This window comes from Macaca nemestrina, chromosome 16, assembly GCF_043159975.1.
Source record: "Macaca nemestrina isolate mMacNem1 chromosome 16, mMacNem.hap1, whole genome shotgun sequence".
NCBI lineage: Eukaryota > Metazoa > Chordata > Mammalia > Primates > Cercopithecidae > Macaca > Macaca nemestrina.
Genome location: NC_092140.1, coordinates 38,926,670 through 38,950,465, shown reverse-complemented (window position 1 = coordinate 38,950,465; position 23,796 = coordinate 38,926,670). Strand labels below are relative to the sequence as shown.

The window sequence follows — 23,796 nt, the reverse complement described above, 5'->3', positions numbered from 1 at the left end:
TTGTGCATAAGTGTGTTTGCGATTCACCCTGGAAAAGGTAGGGCAAGAAAGCAGTAACTTGGGTTCACATGACATTTATTTTTCTCTATTGATATCTACGGGATTACACAAAATGACCTAATTCCCCATTCTAATGTTCTTGTGAAATTAAAGGGGAAAGGAACGTTTTTCTTTTTCTTTCTTTCCTTCTTTCTTTCCTTCCTTCCTTCCTTCCTTCCTTCCTTCCTTCCTTCCTTCCTTCCTTCCTTCTTTCTTTCTTTCTTCCTTCCTTCCTTCCTTCCTTCCTTCCTTCCTTCCTTCCTTCCTTCCTTCCTTCCTTCCTTCCTTTCTCTTTCTCTTTCCTTTCTTTCTCTCTTTCTCTCTTTCTTTCTTTCCTTCTTTCTTTTCCTTCTTTTCTTTTCTTTTTTTTCTTTTCTTTCTTCTTTTTAAACAGGATCTCACTGTTGCCCGAACTGGAGTGCAGTGGCATGGTCACAGCTCGTTGCAGCCTTGAACTCTTGGGCTCAAGCAATCCTCCTGCCTCAGTCCATGAAGTGCTGGGAACAGATGCTAGCTACTGCTCCCAGCCCCTGCACCCACCCTATCCCCCTTCTATAATGTAGGGTGAGTCTGAATCTGTTCCCTTTTTCAGTGGTGTCCACAATTAGGTGAGTTGTATGCCATCTTTCCCTCTTTGGTTTACCTATTTCACAGGTGTTAACCAATCAAGCCATTCCAAGGGACTTGATTTCTTTAAAAAAATTTTTTGTCTTGACTCATTGCAACTTCTTAACACAGGACATTTTGCCTTTTTTTTTTCTTTTTTTCTTTTTTGATTTTTTTGTACCTAGCCCCCTCTACTCCTCCCATTTCTGATTCTAGATGTCAGTTTACTATGAACTGACAACTTCCAGGCTGTGGCACCTTTGCCCTCTGGCTAAATGCTGCTCACCTAAGTCCATTGAGAATCAGACCTTGAAATTCAACACATGCTGTTAATGAGAAAAAGCTGTTACAGAGACAGGACGACACGCTTAAAGTTTCAAAAGGAATCATGCAGAGAGCGCTTGCTATTCTTTGAGCAAACCACATTGCTTTAGCATACTTTTTTAAGAATTAGGACTTTTGTGAATTTAAGAAGAAAATTATTGCTGCTACCAAAAGAAGGCGTAATAGTGCTTAAGAGAGAAACTTTTCATTTCAGCTAGAGATAACATAAACTTGCATTCAGTTCATGCCACTTTATTCATTTTTAGAAAATACCATCTTCAGTGCAAACAACCTATCTCTTGCATTCTCAGTTCTTTAAGTGTGTGGCCTATTAATTATGCTGGCCCTGTGTAATCATAATAATTTACATTTCAATTCTTAAGAATACTGGGTATCAACTATATGCATGCTCACACAATGAAGTATCACATAATCCTGGGGCTACAAGAAGCTTACAATCCAATGGGGAAGCAGAGAAACCCACCAGGAAGGATAATGAAAGCAGGTGGGAGTTTTGAGCTGGAGTTTTGGTTCTGTACTAACAGACATGTAATTATTTTAAAATTAATATTAATTGACCAAATTTTTATTAGTTACTCACCCTTTGCCAGACACTAAGAGGATACAAGGTTAATGAAAGATAAGCTATAGTGATGATAGCAGTGGGGGTGGTTTGGAATTATAAGGGACCATTATTCTACCAACTACAAGTGGTACAGGTAAAAGGGAACCATGGAAAGTTATTAGAAAGTGTTATAGGGAAGATCATCAGCACTTAGGCTGGGTTAGAAGAAGGAAAATTGGAGGCCTCTGGGAATCTATTCTTATGGTCCTGGGGAAGGTCATGGGAATCAATGCTCAGAAAGCAGCCACAGAAAGAGTGAAATCGATTGCATTCTTTTTTGAATTTAGATGATGTCTTGAAGTTTCTGAGAATAAAATTTCTAGCCATGCACCTAATACTGATAAGAGAATAGTTGAAGAGTTTGGATTAGATATATCTGGACTTGATTTCTGGTTCTGCCACATAGCTGTGTAACATTGAACAAGATCACTTACCTCTTTAAGCCTCAATTTTCTTGTCTATAAAATATAACCAGTATAATAATATGCATGTTATAGGTCATTTTCAAAATTAGTAGTTGTATAAAAGGTGTAGCACAGTGCCAGACATTTAGCAAGTTCTCAGAAACAGTAGATATGATCAGTATCTTGCTATAGCTTTTATTCTTATGTGGTGACTTTATAGCATGCATTAACATGAAACAATGTGATTGGGATAAATCTGTCTTTACAACTGGGTCCTGTTTATCTGTTAAGATTACTAGCCAGAGGATTTGTCTTATGGTTATTTTGAAATCAGTTATGGAGACAACAGAAATCAAAAGATAAGAAAGACTGAAGATCAGAGTCTCAAAACTCAGTTGCGTACCTGGAGGTAAGGTATAAGTTTCATAAACTGAACCAGATGAAACTAACACCAAGTAGGACTTATGGCCACTGAAGAATGTATCCCATAACTAATTTTTTTTTTTTTCTGACCACACAAAATGATTAGGGTATCTGAGCTTGCAGCTCTTTGAAATAAAGTGCAGTGATTTAGAACAACTTTTAGATTGTGATCTATGGTTAGAAGGATATTTTAATATATTACAAAAGAACATATGTGCTAAAATTTCTCAAAACATTATTTAAAATTTGTATGTCTTATTGATACTCTTATTTTGGTCCATCCTATTTCACTCCATGTCTTTATATTCCTTTCTATCCTATCGTGATTTTAATTTGTTATGGTTTCTTCTTAATTTGGCCTCAAGAGTGGCCCTAAGCCCAGATAGCCATTCACTAGCTGAGCTCCGACCAGAGGAAAGTCAGACTTGGGTGTGACTTGGGTGTGTGTGTCAGGTGAGACACAATGAATGAGGAAGTGAACATAAAATGCACGAGACAGAATAAATTTATTACTCACAAGTCAGAGAGGTTAAGGGTGCCAACAAGAGGCAACAAGAAGTCCGGAAGGTTCAACTACCAGGTGGGGATCTAGAGAGATTGAGATAGACAGAGAGAGGTGTTGGGGGAAACCTGTGGGACTATCTCTTTATTAACCTCCATAGGCCCACCCCTTAGGCTTTCCTGTGGGACTTGTGGATTGGCTAAAGAAAACCCACGTGAAAGGCGACCTCATTTTCCTGACTCTGGTGTTGACCATTAGGCTTTATCCTGGTTACCAGTTGTGGAATAGGTTGTGTTTTGGGTCAGTGAGATGAGGAACAAGCAGGCTATATTGCAAACAACCACAGAAGGAGAGAAAGTTTTAACCATGCCAAAGGTGACTGGGTTTTAAGCAACTATGTAGGCCTAAAAATAGATGCCGAGGCAGCAAGTATACTAAACAAATTTATGACACCTATCCTATCCTATCCTGTCCTGCCCTGCTGTGTCCTGTCCAATCTGATCTGATCCGATCCGATCTGATCCTATCCTATCCAATATGATCCTATCCTATTCTATCCTATCACAGTCAAATAGAATCTAGAGCCAGATCTTCTAATTTTATTTTTCTTGCCATCAATAGGCCACAATCCAGTTTATAACTCTGGTATGTAGGAATGGATTAAAAAATATTTTAGTTGTATTCCCCTTCAAGTAAAAATTTTTGAAAAATCTGACTAGGTATATGTTTATTTTATTTTTTATTTTATTTTATTTTATTTTATTTTATTTTATTTTATTTTATTTTGACAGAGGAGTCTCGCTCTGTTGCCCAGGCTGGAGTGCAGTGGCACAATCTTGGCTCACTGCAGCCTCCGCCTCCCGGGTTCACGCCATTCTCCCGCCTCAGCCTCCTGACTAGCTGGGACTATAGGCGCCCACCACCACTCCCGGCTAATTTTTTATATTTCTAGTAGAGATGGAGTTTCACCATGTTAGCCAGAATGGTCTGGATCTCCTGACCTCGTGATCCACCCACCTCAGCCTCCCAAAGTGCTGGGAACACAGGTGTGAGCCACCACACCCGGCCAGTATATGTATATTTATTTAAAGTGGCATACATCTACTAATATTAATGTGTTTATTCAATGTCAAGAAAACTTTTTAAATTTCTTAGATAAAAATACGAATAGAAGTTATACTATTTTTCCCTCAGTACAACAACCTGTACACCATTTGATGAGATCTAAGGCAAGCTCCGTACCTGACCACTTGTATGACTTTGAGTCAGTGATTTAATGTTTCAGTGTAGAATTTCTCATCTGTAAATTGGAAATGATAATATATATTTTACGTTTTATTGAAATAATTGAGTAAATATTGCATTTAATGCAAACAATATAGCACTTGACCTCCCCAAAAGTAAAGTTACTTTAATAATTCATATTAATTGAACAAACTTTTGTTGACTACCTAGTATGTATGAAGCACTGAGAGAATATGAAGATCAATAAAAGATTACATATGATGATGATGATGATGATGAAGTAGAAGATAGAAGATAAAGAAGAGAATGAAGAAGAGAAAGAGGAAAGAGATGTTATAAGCTACTGGGCCTACCAATTTATATAAATATAAAATGAGTCAGGATATATTATGTCTTAATAAATATATATTTGCCATTGTGCCTAACATTTAGTGTAAGTAAATATTTTTGAATACATGCGCTCAATTATGGGTGAATGAATGAATAAAGGAATGTGTTGCAGTCTTTGCAATTACCACACAGAAATCCTGCTTCAGCCATTGTCTTGTTACCAGCAGAAGTGACATGTTGCAGACCTTTCTTTAATACCACTTGATCATCTAAGATAAAAAGTAAAAGGACCACTGAGTTGTTTTGTTTTTTTTGTTTTTGTTTTTTAATAAATGCAGGGGGTATATGTCCAGTTTTGTTACATGGATATATGGGGAAATGGTGAGTTTTGGGCTTCCAGTGTGCCCATCACCCAAATAGTGAACATTGTAATCAAAAGGTAATTTTTAAAGAGATTCTTATAGTAATTTTTAAAATTAAAAATGCCACATCACATGTGCATTTTTAAAAAAATGATTAAAAGAGAAAATCATAACTCTGTTTTGAAGAGATTTTTTATTTTCATCAAATGCTATAGTGAGGAAATGACCATTATTAAACTTCTTTTCTTCTTACTCAGTAATTACATAAAGGCATCCAGCTTCACCCACAATTTCTTCAAATACATTGAAAATGGAATTAAATATTTTTATAGGTAAATCACCTTAGAAATCAATAGACAAGACTATTGTAACTATATTTCTAGTTCTTTTGACATAAATATTAAAGGGCCATCTTTAAACATATGCTTATTTTGTATCCTGTCTTTCTCACCACTTCTTTTATATTTCAAAGTCAATAGAAAAATCTACTTAAACAGGTCTCACGTTACTGAGAATCTAGAATTGGATTTCAGATTTACTTTTTGATTCAGTAAATTATGTTTTATCATTCAGAGGATGCAACATATAAGGTGACACATTGTAGCCAGATAGAGAAGTAACATTTTTCAATTGCTATTGGCTGTAGTTCTGTTTTTATTAACCCTCTTGCTGGTAAATCTGAATGCAGGCTCTATGGGATCAGATGGGAAATAATAACTTTCTTTAGTGCCATTCAGGCAATAGAGAATGATTTTCCATTTGTGGAAATATCATCTAGGAAATAACCTGCAATGGCAATTTGTCAAGAAAAGAAATCCATCACCAAGCTTGATAACGCTAGTGGAGAATGAAGCATGTGCGTACAGATTCACAGTTACCATTTGACCCTGGGAGTCCCCAGGATTATCAATCATCCTACATTTCTCTCACTTCTTCATTTTCCCGCTCTCCTCTCACCCTTCACAAAGAGGCTAGCAGCTGTGTTTTTCCATTCAGCATGTGAGGAACATGCAATAGCTTTTAAAACACTTCCCCAAATATTTTCTACAGCATAATAATCCTTGAGATTGACAAGGTAGGATCATTCTCCTTCTGTAAAAGACAAAACTGAAACCATGATTAAGTGACTTGTCTAAGGTCACACATCCAGAAAGAGGCAAATGTGTGGATAACACTTCTTTCTGAATCACTGCACTTTGGAATACACTAATGGTCAATGAGGCATTAGACAGAAAAATGAAAGGGACCAGAAAAACCAAGAAGCCTTCAGCCCCTGGAGACTGAGCGCTTAACCACTTTCTTATTATGTGAGTCATTTGTTGTTTTTGAGTGATTAGTTGATTTAAGAAACTATATTAGCTGTCTATTGCTACAATAATGTAAATCTCATTGACAGAGTGGTGGCGGAGTTCCCAAGGAAGAGGCAGAAATGTGGAAGACCTCTGTAGGCCAAGGGTCAGAATTAGAGCACTTTTATCACATTCTATTGGGCAAAGCACCTGAAAAGTCTAGCCCAGGTTCAAAGGGTGGAAAAACAGACTCCACCTCTTAATAGGAAAGCTATAAAGTTACATAGCAAGGAGTGTGGCTATAGGGTGGGAGTCATTGGGGCCACGTGTGCAATCAAAAACACTCACTCATCATCTCCAGTATGCCAAAGGTCTGGGAATATAAAGAAGACTAAATTGTTCTCTCTAATAAATAGAGTTATAGTCTGGTAAGACAGACAGTCACATAAAGTCATTGCAACACCAAACAATACAAAGAGAGCAGGCAGGAAAAGAAACACCTTGATCTACAAAACTCAAGAGTATAAGACATCCAACTTTTAAATTTTTTTGTAACATTTGAGTCTTGAATATCATTTTAATCCACAAGAAGATTTAATTAATTCTAGGTAATGAATTAATTCTGAGTTTCCTAAATTAATTTGGCATTTAGTCATTAAAACCAGGGTTTCTCTCTCTCCTCCTTGTCACAGTTAGGGTCTAGGTCATGTTTTCAACCATCAAACATTGGCATCCATGGAGATTGGTATTCCTTGTGGTCCTGATCCTAAATACATAGATCCTTCCACATTCGCCAGTGAGTTAGTGTCTAAACCCAGCCAAATACATATGACTATGTTACCAATGTTAGAATACAAAATCTAGCGAACTGGAGATTAAAGAAGAAATCACTAAGAAGTATAAACTTTATTTTGTACCAATATTTAATATTGGCTACCAAATATTCTCAAATACCTGTATTATATTAAATATTATATTTATATTAAATATCTTATCAAATATTATAAACAATGTTTGATAAGAAAATATTCATGGAGATGATATAAATTGTCATATATTCATATGCATCATTTCAGAGTGAAAGGATATTTATATTTTAGAAACCTAAGTAAAAATGAGTCTGAAGACAGCACTGAAGGGAAGTTGAAAGAATGTGAATTCCAGCCCATCTTCATGCCTAGCCATGTGACTCTCACAAAGTTATTTCCCTTCTCTGGCATCAGTTTCCCCATTCTTTATTGAGAGGGTTGAATTAGATAAATATTTCAGTCCTTGGCAGTCAAACCTCATAGCATTTAGGAGACTGAAAAGGACTATTAGTGGCTGTAGGGAAAGAGACAGTGAAAGAGAGAGAAAAAGAAAGAGGGAGAGACAGAGAAAGAAAAGGAAGAAGGAGAGGGAGAAGAAGGAGGAGGAGGAGAAGAAGAAGAAGGAGGAGGAGGAGGAGGAGGAAGAGGAGGAAAGAATGAGAATCAAAAGAAAAGTCTATGTAAGCTCACAGAAGGTAGGACATCTGCAGATGATTTGTTAACCTAGCTGAGATGATAGTTTTTAGTGAATAACATATTTCTATATTACATATGGATGTTTCTTTGTATGAAGGCAAAGTTTTAATGTTCAGAATACTATATGCCCCATTACAGTGTGAATTTACAATTGTCAAGTAACATAGCTCATTATAATGATTTTAATTATATATATATATATCAGTGTTTTGTTCCTCAATGTAAAAATTATTGACAACAACTAAAATACGGAAGGAAAAGAAGTCACTTTTAGATCCTCTAATAAATGTCAACATGTACCAATTTGAAGTATTATTACTAGCAATATTTCATAACATAATCATGCGTCATTTCTAATAGATTTACAATGGATGAAATTATGGAAACTTTATTCAATACCAATAAATGGTACTTATTGACCATACATGATTGGTCAATTTTAATATTATACAGGTATTTTGAGAATATTTGGTAGCCATAATTACCAATAATTCAGATGAATCAGGCTGTGATTAATGCAAATTTAATAAAGTTATAAGTAGAAAATTTCTAGCTAAACTTGGCAAAAATGGCATTGGACAGGGATGCATAATATTATTGAAACTGATGTGAGTTCTCTGTTTATTTTAAGCAACACATCTATAATCTCATGCTGAAAGCAATGACCTTTGGGGTTTTCTGCAACCTTAACCTTGGAAACAGACTATTGCTCATGCTCTAGTTGTCAATTTCTAAATCACACTCCCCCATGCCTTTGAGATTGACCAGTTTTCAAACATCTCTGTTACATTTTATTTAGTCTGCTGTCAGGATCAACCGAGCCAAAACATGAAAGAAAAAAAAAAAGGTATAAAATCCAGTTATGAGACATAGATTATACTGGCCAATTTTGTAAAAACACTCATTGTTTTGTTGAAGATAAGGAAAGCCAAGTATATTTTACCATTTCTCTTCTCAAGAAAAGATAGTCATCTAACAAATTGATGCTGCAGATGGGAGCAGCCAGTTAACTGACACACACAGGGCTGATTCTTCAAATATAAAAAATGTAAACATAAACTCTCCCTCCCACTCCCCACCCAAGGGTAACAATGTGAAAAGGGATTGTGTATTGCCATGTACATAGCAGATGTTGGACAATGATTAATTAAATGTGAATAATTGGCATTGTAAATGTTACTTATCTGTCAATGAAACAAAATATAACACTTCAACGCTGACAAAAGTCATTTTGCTCTGATTTTGTGGGGTTTATTTAGATAACTGTCATTTGTTTTCTTTTTACTTTTTTCTCCTCTCCTCCCTCTTATTCCCCTTGGTGATTTAGGGTACTCTGTCATGGTCTCAGGTGTTTGTGTCTGTTGGGACCCTTGGCCACTCCAAGTCTGCTGTAGAGCAAACCAAATTGTTTCTGAGTGCCACAAGGGACATGCCTCTCTTAATAAAACAGAAAACAGCATCCTCCAAGGTTTCAGCTAAAAAGAGGCTGGGAAAGAATGACTGGCTATGACAGTAAGATTTCAACATAAACCAGGAAGCACACAGAAATATGTCACAGATGTGAGAACTTCTCCATCTCTGGAAAGGTCTGAGAAAAGGCCCACACCTTGAGCTCCAGGGAAGATGACCTAGGTCCCTTCACCTGTCCATGCCTCAGCCATGCAAGTAGAGTGAAGAATATGTGGAGAATAAAATCTGAGGAGCACAGGGATTTGAGCTTCCACATGAATTGCCGATGCTGTTTGCTATGTTTTCTTTCTGAATCTTAAATTTCTGTTTAGAAACTCTGTTAAAATCACTGTCGTATATTTCAGATATTCTATTATTCCTCAGTAGTTGGGGAAGGGTGGTTGGGGTAAGGCAAAAATTTCTTTAATTCATGCAACTTCTTTTTTGGTGGGAGTATTTAAACTGATGACTCATGGACAAAGGTATTATGCAAGGATTTCCTGATGGGAATGCAAGAAAAGGAATGAGTTTTCTTTAATTATGTACAAGAAGTATCAAAGGGGCATTTAAGAACCATGTAGCAATAGGATATGAACATTTGGAAGAAAGGGTAAAAATAAAAATACTCAAGCTAAGTCATTGCACACAATTAAGTATTGAATACCTGTTGGATGCTAGAACTATATTGGGTGCTAGTCATATAACATTGAACAAAGTGTGACCTTAAGCTCAAGGTATTCAGAGTCAGTGGAAAAGACAAGACTATAGAAGACAAATTTACCATACTTTATGGCAGGTTCTCTTTAAGTTAATGGTATATGGTAGTACAAAGGAAGAGGGTTCAAATTTATCTGCTTACTATGCTTTCACAGTGATTTATAAAAAAAAATGAGTAAAATTTCAGCGAGAAATAGCAATTGAATAGATTTGATCATGCTAACTCTGAAATGCTTCTGACTTTTGACATCAGCCGAATGAATAAACTGCACTGGACATAACCTATCCAGTCGATTCATGGTTCCTGTAGCATAAAGTAAACTTAAGTACTCTTTTTTTGTTGGCCAGGCACAGTGGCTCATGCCTGTAATCCCAGCACTTTGGGAGGCTGAGGTGGGCAGATCACCTGAGGTCAAGAGTTCAAGACCAGCGTGCTTAACGTAGTGAAACCCTGTTTCTACTAAAAGTACAAAAAAATTGCCAGGTGTGGTGGCACACGCCTGTAATCCCAGCTACTTGGGAGGCTGAGGCAGGAGAATTGCTTGAACCCGGGAGGTAGAGGTTGCCAAGATCATGCCATTGCACTCCAGCTTGGGCAACAAGAGTGAAACTCTATTTCAAAAATAAATAAATAAATCAATACTTTTGTAGCTGCAGAAATGTTTATCAGTTAAGTTTGTAAATGATACAATGGTTTTGTATGATTTAGAAAGATGTCTCCGAATATAGGCCACAGACTATCATTTTCCCACCCACACCCTAACCTCCAGGAACCTGAAACAGATATTCCTTGAAACAGTTCATTTTATATCCATTTTGAAAAAATCTATTATTATTTATTCATGATGGCTTATCCCTTTTTCAGCTGAGTTGCTTGAAGCAAGAGAAGAATAAATGTTCTAACCTAGGTTTCAGGTTGAGTATGAACCTCAGCTCAGACTTGATTCTCTGTGTTTAACAGAACTGTCTTCTTAGACATCACCACCTCTTGCCAGAGCTTTAGAAACAAATGAATGACTTATTCTCCTATTATGAAGTCCCTTTGGTTGCTTTGAATAATTCTCTAGAGCTTTCTTCTTTCTTCTCCTTCTTTCTTCACTAACATTTTAGAAGAAAATGCCATGGAAACAGGTTACTTTCATCATAGACAGTAATTTAAAACTTTAGAAAAATGGTTATTTCTCTGTATAAAATTCATGATGATTAATACATTCTTACACTAGTTCTCTCTCTGTTAAAACAACTTACTAGTCTGAATAGGCCTTTAGTCTCAGGATTATAAGAATATCTTAAACTCCTATTATATATCTCAGGATGATAACAGAAGCCTAAGTAGTATATCAACCTGCTTATTATTGTAATAAAGTAATATGAAAACTTACATCTAAAATCTAAAATATAAATCCATGTCCATCAGCAAGTAACGCTGATCATTCTGGGGTTACAAAACGCCTATGCATAGTGGTGGTACTCAGTCTCCCCTTATCCAGCATGCAGCATCACAGCATCACAGCAGATAAGATTTGGTAAAGATGGCATTCCATGACCATTGAAATAGAAATTCTCTAATGGCACCTAGAGATATTCAATCCATTAAAATATCACAACATCAAAATGGTCCAAATAATTATGTTTTTTTTCTACAACCCACAGATTTCTCATGGGCTGAGCTCAACAGTATTTGCCCTCACAAATTAGCAAACAGTGAGAAGCAATAGTGATGCAAGAATCAACAAGAAAGAAAAAGAGTTTTTCTTTTTTGTTTTATGCTGTTTCTTCTCTGTCACCCAGGCTGGAGTGCAGTGGCATGATCTCGGCTCACTGCAGCCTTGATTTCCCAGGCTCAAGCAATCCTCCCACCTCAGCCACCCAAGTAGCTAGGACCACAGGCATGTGCCACCACGCCTGGCTAATTTTTTTATTTTTAAATAGAGATGGGGTTTTGCCATGTCACCCAAGCTGGTCTCAAACTCCTGGACTCAAGTGATCCTCCTGCCTGGGCCTCCCCAAGTGCTGGGATTACAGGCATGAGCCACGGCACCCCCCAACCCTCCGCCAAAGAAGTTTTTCAAAAGACAATGAGAGAATAAAAAGTTTTAATTAAACAATTTTCAAAGGCATACATCAGGCAATAATTATGACTGCTGGTATAATATGCTATTATATTGAAAAGATTAGGTATCAAATATATGCATCTCTGGTGCTATGCCAAATGCTGGGTGATTCCTTTCTTCAAATCAAGTAATAGGTAACATAAGTTTTAAGACTTGTTTAGAACATCCAGTTATTTTTATTTATTTATTTATTTATTTATTATTATTATACTTTAAGTTGTAGGGTACATGTGCATAACGTGCAGGTTTGTTACATATGTATACATCCAGTTATTTTATTACAGCATTTCTAAATACTTTTTGTGATCGCTAGCTTGCTACATATATAGAGTATGAATCTCATTTCACAATCTCAGTTGTGCACAAAATGTGATATCATAATTTTATGATAATGATTTAATAGTTACTTTGAGCTACCATTTTACTAGATGATAGAAATTTGATGTAATTCTTAAGATTCTGTATAGTGTTGAGGCTACAGGGGGTAGAGGTATAGCCAGTGGTGTGCCAGTAGACAAGCACTGGGAGGGAAAAAGCCCCCTTATTACAGATATACCTTAGAGATATTGCAAGTTTGGGTCCAGATTATTGGACTAAAGTAAATATCACAATAAAGTTCATCACACACATTTTTTGGCTTCCCAATGCATATAAAACTTATGTTTACAATATACTACAGTCTACTAGGTGTGCAATAGCACTGTGTCTAAAAAATGAATAGACTTTAATTTTAAAATACTGTATTACTAAAAAAAAAACCCAACGATCTGAATTTTCACCAAATTGTAATATTTTTGCAATGTCTTATTCTACGAAATTTCCACAGCCACCTCACGGTCGTAGTTCCTGAAGGTTATGGTGGCCGTGGAAATTTCTTAAAATAAGACAAAAATAAAGTTAGCTACTTCAATTGACTCTTTTTTTCCAAACAAGCTTTCTCTGTAGCATGTGATGCTGCCTGATAGCATTTTACTCACAGCAGACATTCCTTCAAAATTGGAGTTAATCCTCAAAGTCTGCCATTGCTTCATCAACTACATTCACGTAATATTCTAAATCCTTTGCTGTGGTTTCAAAAGTATTCACAGCATCTTCACCAGTAGTAGATTTCATCTGAAGAAATCACTTTCTTCGTCTATATGTAAGAAGCAACTCTGTCCTTTTAAATTTTACCATGAGATGGTGACAGAATGAGACTGTCCCAAAAAAAGAAAATTTACCACGAGATGGCAGCAATTCAGTCACATCTTCAAGCTTTACTTCTAATTCTAGTTCTTTTACTATTTCTATCACATCTGCAGTTACTTTCTCCACTGGTATCCTGAACCACCACCTCCCCAAGTCACCCATGAGTTGGAATCAACTCCTTCCAAATTCCTGTTAACGTTGACATTTTGACATCCATGAACCACAAAAGTTCTTAATGGTATCTATAACGGTGAATCCTTTCCAGAAAGTTTTCCATTTAAGAGTGAACAGAGAAATCACTGTCTATGGCAGCTATAGTCTTAAAAAATACATTTTATATATTCTTAAATAATAAGACCTGAAAACTGAAATTACTCCTTCATCCATGAGATGCAGAATGGATGTTGCATTAGCAGGCATGAAAACAAAATTAATCTCCCTCTACAACTTCAGAGCTCTTGAGTAACTAGGAGCATTGTTAATGAGTAATAATATTTTGGAGGAACTCTTTCTTTTTTGAACAGTAGTCTCAACAGTGGGCTTAAAATATTTAGTAAAACATGCTTTAAGCATACATGCTATCATCCAGGCTTTATTTCTCCATTTATACAGCACACACAGCATAGGTTTAGCATTTGTAAGGGTCCTAGAGTTTTCATAATGGTAAATAAGAATTGATTTTAACTTAAAGTCACCAGCTGCATCAGCCCCTAACAAGAGCGTCAGCCTATCTTTTGAAGCTTTGAAGCTGGGCACTGTCTTCTCTCTAGGGATAAAATTTCTAGATGGCATCTTCTTCAAATAGAAGACCATTTTGTCTACACTGAAAATCTGTTGTTTAGTGTAGTCACCTTCATCCATGATCTTAGCTAGATCTGCTGGATAACTTGCTACAGTTTCTACATCCATGCCACAGTCCTCTCAGTTATGCAAGAAACATTCTACTAGGTGTTGGGAGATTTTATGAGGCTAGCCCACTCCTAGAGTAAAGAATATCAGCACTTGCTCCTCCACCTTGCACTCTTACGTTATGAAGATGGCTTCTTTCCTTAAAACTCATGAGCCAAACTCTGCTAGCTTCTGACTTTTCTTCTGCAGCATCCTTACCTCTTTCAGCCTTTAAAGAATTGAAGAGAATTAGGGCCTTGCTCTGGATTAGGCTTTGGCTTAAGGGAGTGTTGTGGCTGGTTTGATCTTCTGTCCAGACCACTTGAACTTTCTCATTGTTGTTGTTTCTCCATATCAACCATAATAAGGCTGTTCTGCTTTCTTATCATTCATGTGTTTACTGCAGTAGCACTTTTAATTTCCTTCCAGAACTTTTCCTTTTCATTCACAACTTGGCAAAATGGTGTAGAAGGCCTTGATTTTGGCCTATCTGGATTTCAACATGCTTTTCTGCCTAAACTTAATTATTTCTAGGTTTTGATTTAAACTGCAAGATGTGTGACTCTTTCATTAGGCTGATGCAAAAGTAATACAAAAGTATAAGGTTGGTGCAAAAGTAATGGCAAAACCGCCATTACTTTAGCACCAACCTAATACTTGAAGCTTTGAACACTTAGTGGCCATTGTATGGTTACTAATTGGCCTCATTTCAATATTGTTTGTCTCAGGGAATATGGAGGCCCCAGGAGAGGGAGAGAGACAAGGAAGTGGCCATTTGGTGGAGCAGTTGAAATGCCCACAACATTTGGTGGAGCAATTGGAACACCCAAAACATTTATCAAAGTTCACCATCATATATGAGTGCTGTTCATGTCACTCCAAAGTAATTGCAACAGTAACTGATCACAGATCACCATAAGAGATATGATTTAAAAAAAGTTTAAAACATGGTGAGAATTACTGAAATGTGATGCAGAGACATGAAGTAAGCATATACTATTGGAAAAGTGGCACCAATAGATTTGCTGGACTTAGGGTTACTGCAAACCTTCACTTTGTATTAAAAAAATGCAATATCTGTGAAGCTCAACAAATCAGTGTGCAATAAAATGAGGTATTCCTACAGCAGTATTTGCCAATTTCCTAATGCAAATGCTTCTGTGAAGGCCAAATTAAAGGTGCAGAGTTGGAAGAGATGCACACAATCGGCTTCTGCAGGTCAATGTGAACCAGCTTCCACATGCCACTGGCACGTATCTGGTCCTCAGAGTCATCAATCGTCCTATTTCCAACATGGGCTTTGTCAGTAGGTCACTCCCACTTGAGACCTCTTCTGGTCTTCCACCTCTCTGTTAGTGCCACATTGTTTTCAGTTATGCAAGAAACATTCTACTAAGCATTGGGAGATTTTATGAGGCTGAATCAGCCCTAAGATCACAAAACAGACATTTTCTCTTTTCTAGCACTAGGATGGGAACTGAGGAGCTGATGGTTCTATGACTATCCCTCTGTGCTTTCAGATCCTTAGACCCATTTGGGAGATCCATTGTCTTCCCCATGGGTCTTGGCTGAAGGCAGTGGGTCATAGAGGATGCCTGCCAATGTCTTAGCTCTTTTTGATTCCTTGATGGCTCCACCTCTCCTCTTATCCTAAACATCTTTTACCTAGTTTGAGCAAAGGTTAAAACAGATACTGCCTTATCATATATTCTTCCACATGTTTTCTTCTTGCCTGAAATCCTAGGTTTTTGATATTCTAAAGCCAGGAATTTTATCCCTTTATCAGTTGCATTTTTTCGTGACGATGTGTGTTTTAGATGCCTGACCTGGGAAAGGGTCATGGAATATGGGGATCTATAGAAATACAGGGGAAAATTATCTGTTAATATATTAAAATATTTCTGTCACCTATTTCCTCTTCTATTAAGCTTTGTTCTGGGAACCCTAAATAAATGAATATAATACACACATATACATACACACACACGTACAGGAAGAGAGAGAGAAAATGTTTATATATATACCAAGTTAATATGATCATTTATCCTTTGAGGTAATACATTAAATTACTTCCTAATACAAGAATCTCTCTTTTCATTCACCTTACAGAGTGTTACTCTTCTTGGATTTAAATAAAAAATGTTAGAAGATTTAGTTAGGAAACAATCTATATTATTACTGGAGAAATGGTTTGAATTGAATGCTGAATCTAAATAATCATTTAAAAATATCTTCAACATCGCTAGTCATTAGAAAATGCAAATGAAACCCACAGTTAGATACTACTGTACATCTATAAGAATGACAAGAAAGAAAACACACAAAAAACAGAGCATCCGTTGCTGTTATAAATGCAGTGTACCTAAAACTCTTACACAGTACTGGTGGTAGTAATAGAAATGATACAGCCACTGTGAAAAATCATTTTTGGAGTTTCCTATAAAGTTAAATGTTCACTTACTATATATGACTCACAAATCCCATGTCTGGGTATTGACCCCAGGAAATAAAAACTTATTTTCATGCAAAAATTTATACATCAACTTCTGGTGCCTTAATTATAATTACCAAAAATTGAAAATGATGCAAAAGTCCTTCAACTGGCAAAATGTTATGGTCTTAAAAAGGAATACTATTCAGCAATAAAAAAGCAGTAAACTACTGCTAAATGCAACTATGTAGGTGAATCTCAAATACGTTATGCTAATTTAGTGAGGCCAGGCTCGAAAAAAACTACATACTATATGCCTTCCTTTCTATGATATTCTAAAAGTGACAAAACTTTGCTTTATAGAAAATAGAGTAGTGGCCAGGCTTGGTGGCTCACGCCTGTAATCCCAGCACTTTGGGAGGCCGAGGTGGGTGGATTGCCTGAGCTCTGGGGTTCATGACCAGCCTTGGCAAAATGGTGAAACCCCATCGCTACTAAAATACAAAAAATTAGCTGGGCGTAGTGGCATGCGCCTGTAGTCCTAGCTACTTGGGAGGCTGAGGTAGGAAAATTGCTTCAACCCCGGGAAGCAGAGGTTGCAGTGAGCCGAGATTGCGCCACTGCATTCCAGCCTGGGTGACGAAGCAAGACTCCATCTCAAAAAAAAAAAAAAAAAAAAAAATAGTGGTTGCTAGAGGCTAAGGATTGTGGTAGGGTGGGGTGTTGTTGATGTAAAGAATATGTTGGGGTTGTTAAAAAATAATATGTGCCAATGGGGTTATTCAAATCTTTAATTTTGGTGGTTGCTACATGATTTTATATATTTATCCAAACTCATATAATTGTATACTAATATAGGAGAATTTTATTGTATGTAAATCATACCTCAATACTTAGGCAAAAGAGACTCCAAAGTGTATGGAGAATTAAATTCAGGAAGCTTCTACCTCACTATGGGCTGAAAAGCAAAGGGAAAGTTAGAATTATTAAAATTTAGAAGATAGAAGAGAGCTCCAGAAAGCTAGAACTCAAATCTTTGCTGTAGAGAACAGCTCGCTGGTGCTCTGAAATCATGTGATGACATTTTCTCTAAGACTATAGGAAAAACCACACACTGGAATCAACTGTTACTCTTGAATGAAGTGCTGCTGGGATGATAGGATCAGTATCAAGAGGTAAGCAGGTAGGAGCCCTCCTCCAGGCATCCAGTTTTCCTCTAGCATTTCTAAAGGTATGCTTTAGCAGCCTAACAGGGAGCCACCTGGCTATACAGAAATGTGGTTTTCACAGTGCCAGCCTCAGCCTCAGCCTCAGAAAATGGAGTATAAATGGGTAGGTTTGAAGCTGAGGGCCACATTTCCCATGGTCAATGGTGTCTCTAAAATTTTCAAAACAAAGACACTTGGGGGATGTACATGGAGCTGCTCCAAACTGGATAAGTTTTATGTCCTACAAAACCTGGATCTACCCTGGATGGTAGTTCCTGAGGTCTCCAGGAAAGAGAATGTACTAGTGTGAGAAGAAGGCCAGGGCCAAATCTTAGAAGTAGAATTAGTGGAGAACAATGAGATAGACAGAAAAGGATAATTTAGGACATCAGGAAATGAACCAGAATTGTAATGCACTGTGAAATCAACTGGAGAGAGAGGACAGGATGGTGGGCAAGGGTAGGCCTTTGGAATGGGAAAATGAGTACCAATGCTCCTTCCCCTCAATGTGTCCACACCACCTGTTCTCTTTTTTTCTGCTGGGCTCCATAGCCAGGCTTATGTACAGTCCTATATCTGATGAAGCCCTTCTGTGTATGCTGAGATTCCTGATCCTCCATCACAGAATAGAAAATGAGCATTTGGGAAATAAAGAAAAACTAATAATCTCTAAAATTCTTCCCAGGAAAAACCACCACCTCGAAAACATTTTCCCAGGAAAGAGATTTCCATACTCAACCAGAGCTAGATTCTTGTTCACTCAGCAGCTAGACACTTTAAGCACTTAGAAAAGCCTGTTTACTGTAAAACAAATACTTTTTTTATTATTCAGAGAAGCAAAATGGACTGTACAAGATAAAACGCATCACACCACCTCCCTGTCTGATAAATTGTTTCCCAACAACAGCATCCACCGGCCTCTACTTGGGTGTCAATGTTAAACGTTAAGGTGAAGTTTGTTTCCTTTATGATTTTACTATTAGGGATCCTGAAGTGTTTGTGACCTACCTGGCCTCTCTTTTCCATGGACAGCCCCTAGGACACTACAGACACAAGGGATAAGAGAAAAATAGGAAACACCGTGCTGTTTTAGTAGCAACTAAGCCAGTACCTGATGCCCCAACACAGGGAGTCTTTGACACGGTATTTGGAGCGTATAATATTGACTTGAGACCAAAGGGAAGCCCCCTATTTCCCCTTTTAATATAAATCTTAGATCCAGAAAGCTCAGGTGTGACTGCAGGCTCAGAAAGGAAAATGACATCTTTGAAGGTTGAATATTGAAGGTGAAGGTTGGGGAAGAAAAAGAGAAGAAACAAAATATCAGGTGGAGTTTTCTTGAAGCAGACCTGACTAGATCTGTTCCCACATGAACACAGAGAGCACCAGCAGGGAGGGGGAGAAGGAGGTCTGAGGGCCCTCCTAATATTAAGATGGAGCTGATTTTAAAATGGAGTCACCCTGGCTCTCCTATGCTCCCATTTCCCTAACACTTCTAGCAAAAACTAGCCGGTGAATATCATGGTCTTGAGATAAGAACCATAACAAGATGAGCAGCTCACCATACCTTAGGGGGAAGCCTAAAGGGGAAATGGTGAAGCTGACCTGCCACCTCATGAAGTTCAGTGACAATCTCCTCTTCTAACAAAGCTAAAGTCTTTTCTCAGTTAGGAAAAAATTGCTGTTGTGCAGCCTGGAGAGATTTACGGGAAATCAGAGACTCAATCTATCTTCGTAACAGCAAAGATTTTAATTTAGTATCACATGGCATGGGTATTTATGTCAAAATAGAGACAACACCCATCATTCACTGGCTATACAACCAGTTGTAAGATTCTACCATATAAAATGTCTGTGAGTAAGTTAGTGTCAATTTGGAGGGGCATCAAGAAAATACTATTACACAGTGCTCGTTTCTGTGCTCTGTCTCTTCCAAGTTAAATAAGGGAGTGGCCTGAGTGAATGCTCATAAGTGAGTGACTTTTCAAAGAATGCTTCCCTTAATAAGCATGCACAGCATCTCAGGAGACAAATGTAGAGCTAAAGTGATCTTGTAAACTGAAGAATTAATAGAATAGGTTTCCACAGGATAATTGTTATATAACACCCAAGAAAAGAGCTTTTGCACAAGTTCAAATAGGCAAAGGTTTGACAAAACATAGGTTGGATAGGAAAGTAGGACCTGATGGGTGATGAGCTTGCTTCAAGTCTGCAACGAAGACCTGTCTGCAGTGTAAAACACAAGCACAACACCGAATGTATCAAAAACAAACAAAACAAAAAACACAGAAAAGAATATGAGCCATTCTCTTGGGGGGGAAATCAAAACATTCTTGGCATACACTTACCAAATGAATGAGGGTTATAGAGAATACAGAGAGGGTTCAAAGAAGAGCAGCAAACATGGTTTAATTGGATATCACACCAGAAAGAAATATTGAAAAAACAAGGTTTTTTTCCTGCTGGCAAAACATAAAACTTAGGAAATATTTTATAGTTATTCGATAGAAAAAGGGCTGTCAGAGACTGGCAATAAGCAGTTCTCTTGCCCTACAGTTGACATAATCAAAGAAAATTGGCTTAAACTATAACAGTCTGAGAGAGATTTATAATTTCCTATCTACTCAGTCAAACTGGAAAAATTCACTCTCTATTTATGAAGTGCAATTATGCCTTGTGTGTGCTGAAGGCATGCCCTGATCATATTATTCAAGTTCTTTTTTAAAGTCCAAGTCCTGTCATATTAGTATTTAACATAACACTACTCACAATTAAGCACTTAATATGGTATTTGGATGTTGTAATAAACAACAAAGATTTTCCTGTCTTGTAGCCAGTGAATATTGGTCAGGTGTGGAATCTTATTCCCTGAAGCAATTCATTCTGGTTTTAGCTTAAGAAACTTTAGGCTTCTTTGGATATTGATTTACAGAAAGAAGCCAAATAGAAAATTAGTTCCCATGTGAAAGTGTCTGCTTTTATGATAAAGTACTTTGGGCTAGGCATAATTGTCGGGTTTTTTTTTTTTAATGTGGTCATAGTCTATTATGCAAATTAATCTTTCAGGATCTAAGTTATACCAAGTATAATATTCTTGCGTGCTATAGACATTAATTGTTATTTACAATGTGTCTATTATAAGTCTAATGTTGCTAAGTACAAAGTTATATGTTTTGCCAATTTAAATGCTTTTTAAAGATGTGCTTGTATGAGAATTCTTACACAGTATGTGAACTGAACTGGGATGGTCTTCCTGGCAATCTTGAAGAAGGGAATAAATTCCTATGGTCTGCAACAGAGCCTAAGAAATTGTAGCATGTTGGTGGGGAGACGGAATAAGGAATGTTCATTTTAGTTCTGTGTTTGGCCTGTTAACACTAAAAACGATGGATGTGACTGATAATACAATGTAAGTGATAGATCATAGGTAGATAATAGATAGAAAGAGTTTAGATATCTTCCTATCCAAACTCCATTTTTCACTGACAAGTAAGAGAGGTCCAGAGATGCCAAATTGCTGTTTTTGCCTGGGTTTGATTTCATAATTTCTTATTCATTTTTGTAGTATGTGGTGTTTTCTGTCCTGATTTACTATTTTGTATGGGTAGACATGATCTTTTAATAATGCTAGGCAATATAGATGCATTAACTTCCTTGTAACTTTGCATCTTTTAACCAGGGTAAAATAATTTCTTTTAATTAGTAAGACAGTTCTAGTCTTAGGATTTGCTACTAAATTTCAATCAGAGAACAAGATGCTTTGAAAATTTATAATGGTGATTCTGACAGAATTTTAACTTCCTCACCACTGAGTCTCTGCTATAAAACCATCCATGCAAAGAACATGGTTCATTTATCTACAATGTTATCAACATTGGCCTTAAATTAAATCTTCATTCAATTTAACAAGATGCAACAATACAATGGCTATGATTTACTTGTGATATATATGACATAATCATAAAAAATCAGGTTACCAGAGCTAGCATTTTGCATCCTTATAATTGTTTAAATGATTTTTCATTTGTCTTTTGTAAGAGGAAGTCAAAATAATTTCACATGACATCAATATGCATGGAATATAGTGTATGTAACAGTTACAGTCTTCTAAAATATTTCTTATAACTAACAGTAATTTATTAAGTAATAAACCAGGAGGCTCATTAATGCAAAGCCATTAATTTTCTTCTTCTAATATTGTTATGAGAGAGATTCCATTTTAATTTCAACTGTGAGTGGTTGATATAAGAGTGCAATTTTTACACCAGTAGTTAAAGAATGATTATATTTTGTTTCTGTCAAATAATTCTCAGGGTTTAATAATTTTTGGAATGTTACTCAGCATTCTATTAATAATAATAATGCTCCAACAAATTACTGATTCTCATAATGCATCTGATGTGTGCCAGGTAAGGTGTGAGATTTTGGCAAAGAGCGAAGCACGGACTTCACCCTCAAGGTGCTTGTGTTTTAAGCAGAGACAAGCATAGACACAAGTAGGCACCATGAAGTTTTATTAACTACAGTGATTGAAGTAGGATGTTTATTATTTTGGGTCATATAAAGGTGTCATTCCATGTGGCCTCTCGACATGCTGGCCAGCTGGTCTTCATATTTTGATACCCAGCCTCCTCTAAGAAATATTTCTTGACTCTCTGCCCAACTCCTGTACTCCTACCATGATCACCCATGTATTATTATCTAGTCAGTACCATATATATATAATATATATTTTATATGTTATATATGTATATATTTGGAGTGCTCAATGACTGTTGGAGTAATTAATTATCTTAATTAACTTACTTTGGCTCAGAGGCAGGGCTTCAAACATTTATGTTGTAAATTTGGTTGAATCCCAGTTGAGAAGTGTGTTCCTGCAAATTTGTGCTCACCAGAAAATGAAGTGGGTGACAAAATAGTATGAAGTATCAATGAATAATGCCCCTTCTTGAGTCTTCAGACTACCTGCTGGCCCCTTCCACTCATAGGTAAAGAGAAAGTACAGAGAACAAATATTTTTATGTTATTTCACTTCTTAAATTCAGTGAAGCATCTTTTCCTGGTAGCCAGACACCCTACCCAAAGCCCCAAGGCAGAGTGAACAAGTAAAATAAATGACTCTAATTCTCCCAATCCAGCACCCCCCTCCCACGATTCCCCCACCCCACTCCATGGCTATATACCTTTGTCTGAGAAGTTGGAGGAACGAGAGTTGGAAACATAAGGAAAGGAAGAATGAAGTGCACAGCCTCCTGGGTAATCTCAATAATGGAGACAGTGGGTGGATTTTCTCCCAAGCTTAGGGGTAATTTTAAATACATGATTTGCTTCTCTCCTGGTGTTTGCTGTTTAGCAGAACCCCAGATCCAGGTAGAACAGGAGAGCAACAGGGAAGGGCACCAGAAAGTGGGCAGTAACAGATTGAGGTGGAAGAAAGCAAAGACTGCCTCATGTGTGCAAGGCAGGAATTTCCAAGATTCCTATGGCCACAAACAGTATAGGGGCAGGTGTTAGCTTCTCCTAGGGAGCATGACTTTGTTGTCAAACAAAAACTTGCCCAAGAAGGAAGATCTGATTAACAGAGCTATGATGGATAGAAAGCTCATGGTTGGCAGGAGGGGAGAGTTGGGGAGGTGAAGAAACCCCAACCATATCTCATCAGGATTACCATGTCCAAGTAGTTACTGAGGAGAACCCAAGTGATGGTCCTAAGAGTATCCAACATGCCTCATGACAGAGTCAGCAATTAGTTCCATCTACAGTAATAGAGGCAACCATCAAGGCTTTGCAGTCAGGCATCACCAGAGCCCTAGGACAGTGCTGGGCTTTGGCTTTGCCCCTTTTCTGAAAGGTAGCTGTGTGCAGGCATGCAAGGACACCACGCACCCTGGAGGAAGCTTTGCACTTAATGACGCCTACAGTCTTAATGCCTAGTTTCAGCTGGAATATTTTTGGATTACATTGAGTTGACTGAAATGGGATAGCATGACTAACTTGCTCCAAGCAGATAGAGGGCTCAGACGATGAGATCAAAAGTCGAGAGAAGCATATCAGGTGCAAAATAAAGCAAAATCCTTGTTTGCAAACATCTGATTCATTAAAGTAAAATTCATACTTGTTACATGTTGGAGGAGTATTCATTGC

The 23,796-nt window shown here is 37.2% G+C and overlaps 1 protein-coding gene across 20 annotated transcripts in view; it reads right to left on the bottom strand.

Annotated features, from left to right (window-relative positions):
- Positions 1-23,796, bottom strand: part of LOC139359089 (uncharacterized) — a 672,031-nt gene that overhangs the window by 143,390 nt on the left and 504,845 nt on the right. For 2 of the 20 annotated variants that reach the window (XR_011614733.1, XR_011614732.1), the window contains 4 exons: positions 17,327-17,399; positions 4,684-4,767; positions 4,166-4,223; positions 401-3,009 (listed from right to left, as the gene is read on the bottom strand). The exons of the other annotated variants lie outside the window; for them this stretch is intronic. The gene's annotated coding sequence lies outside the window, so the exon portion shown is untranslated. Of the gene's footprint in view, positions 1-400; positions 3,010-4,165; positions 4,224-4,683; positions 4,768-17,326; positions 17,400-23,796 lie in introns of those variants that run through there. 20 annotated transcript variants of the gene reach the window in all.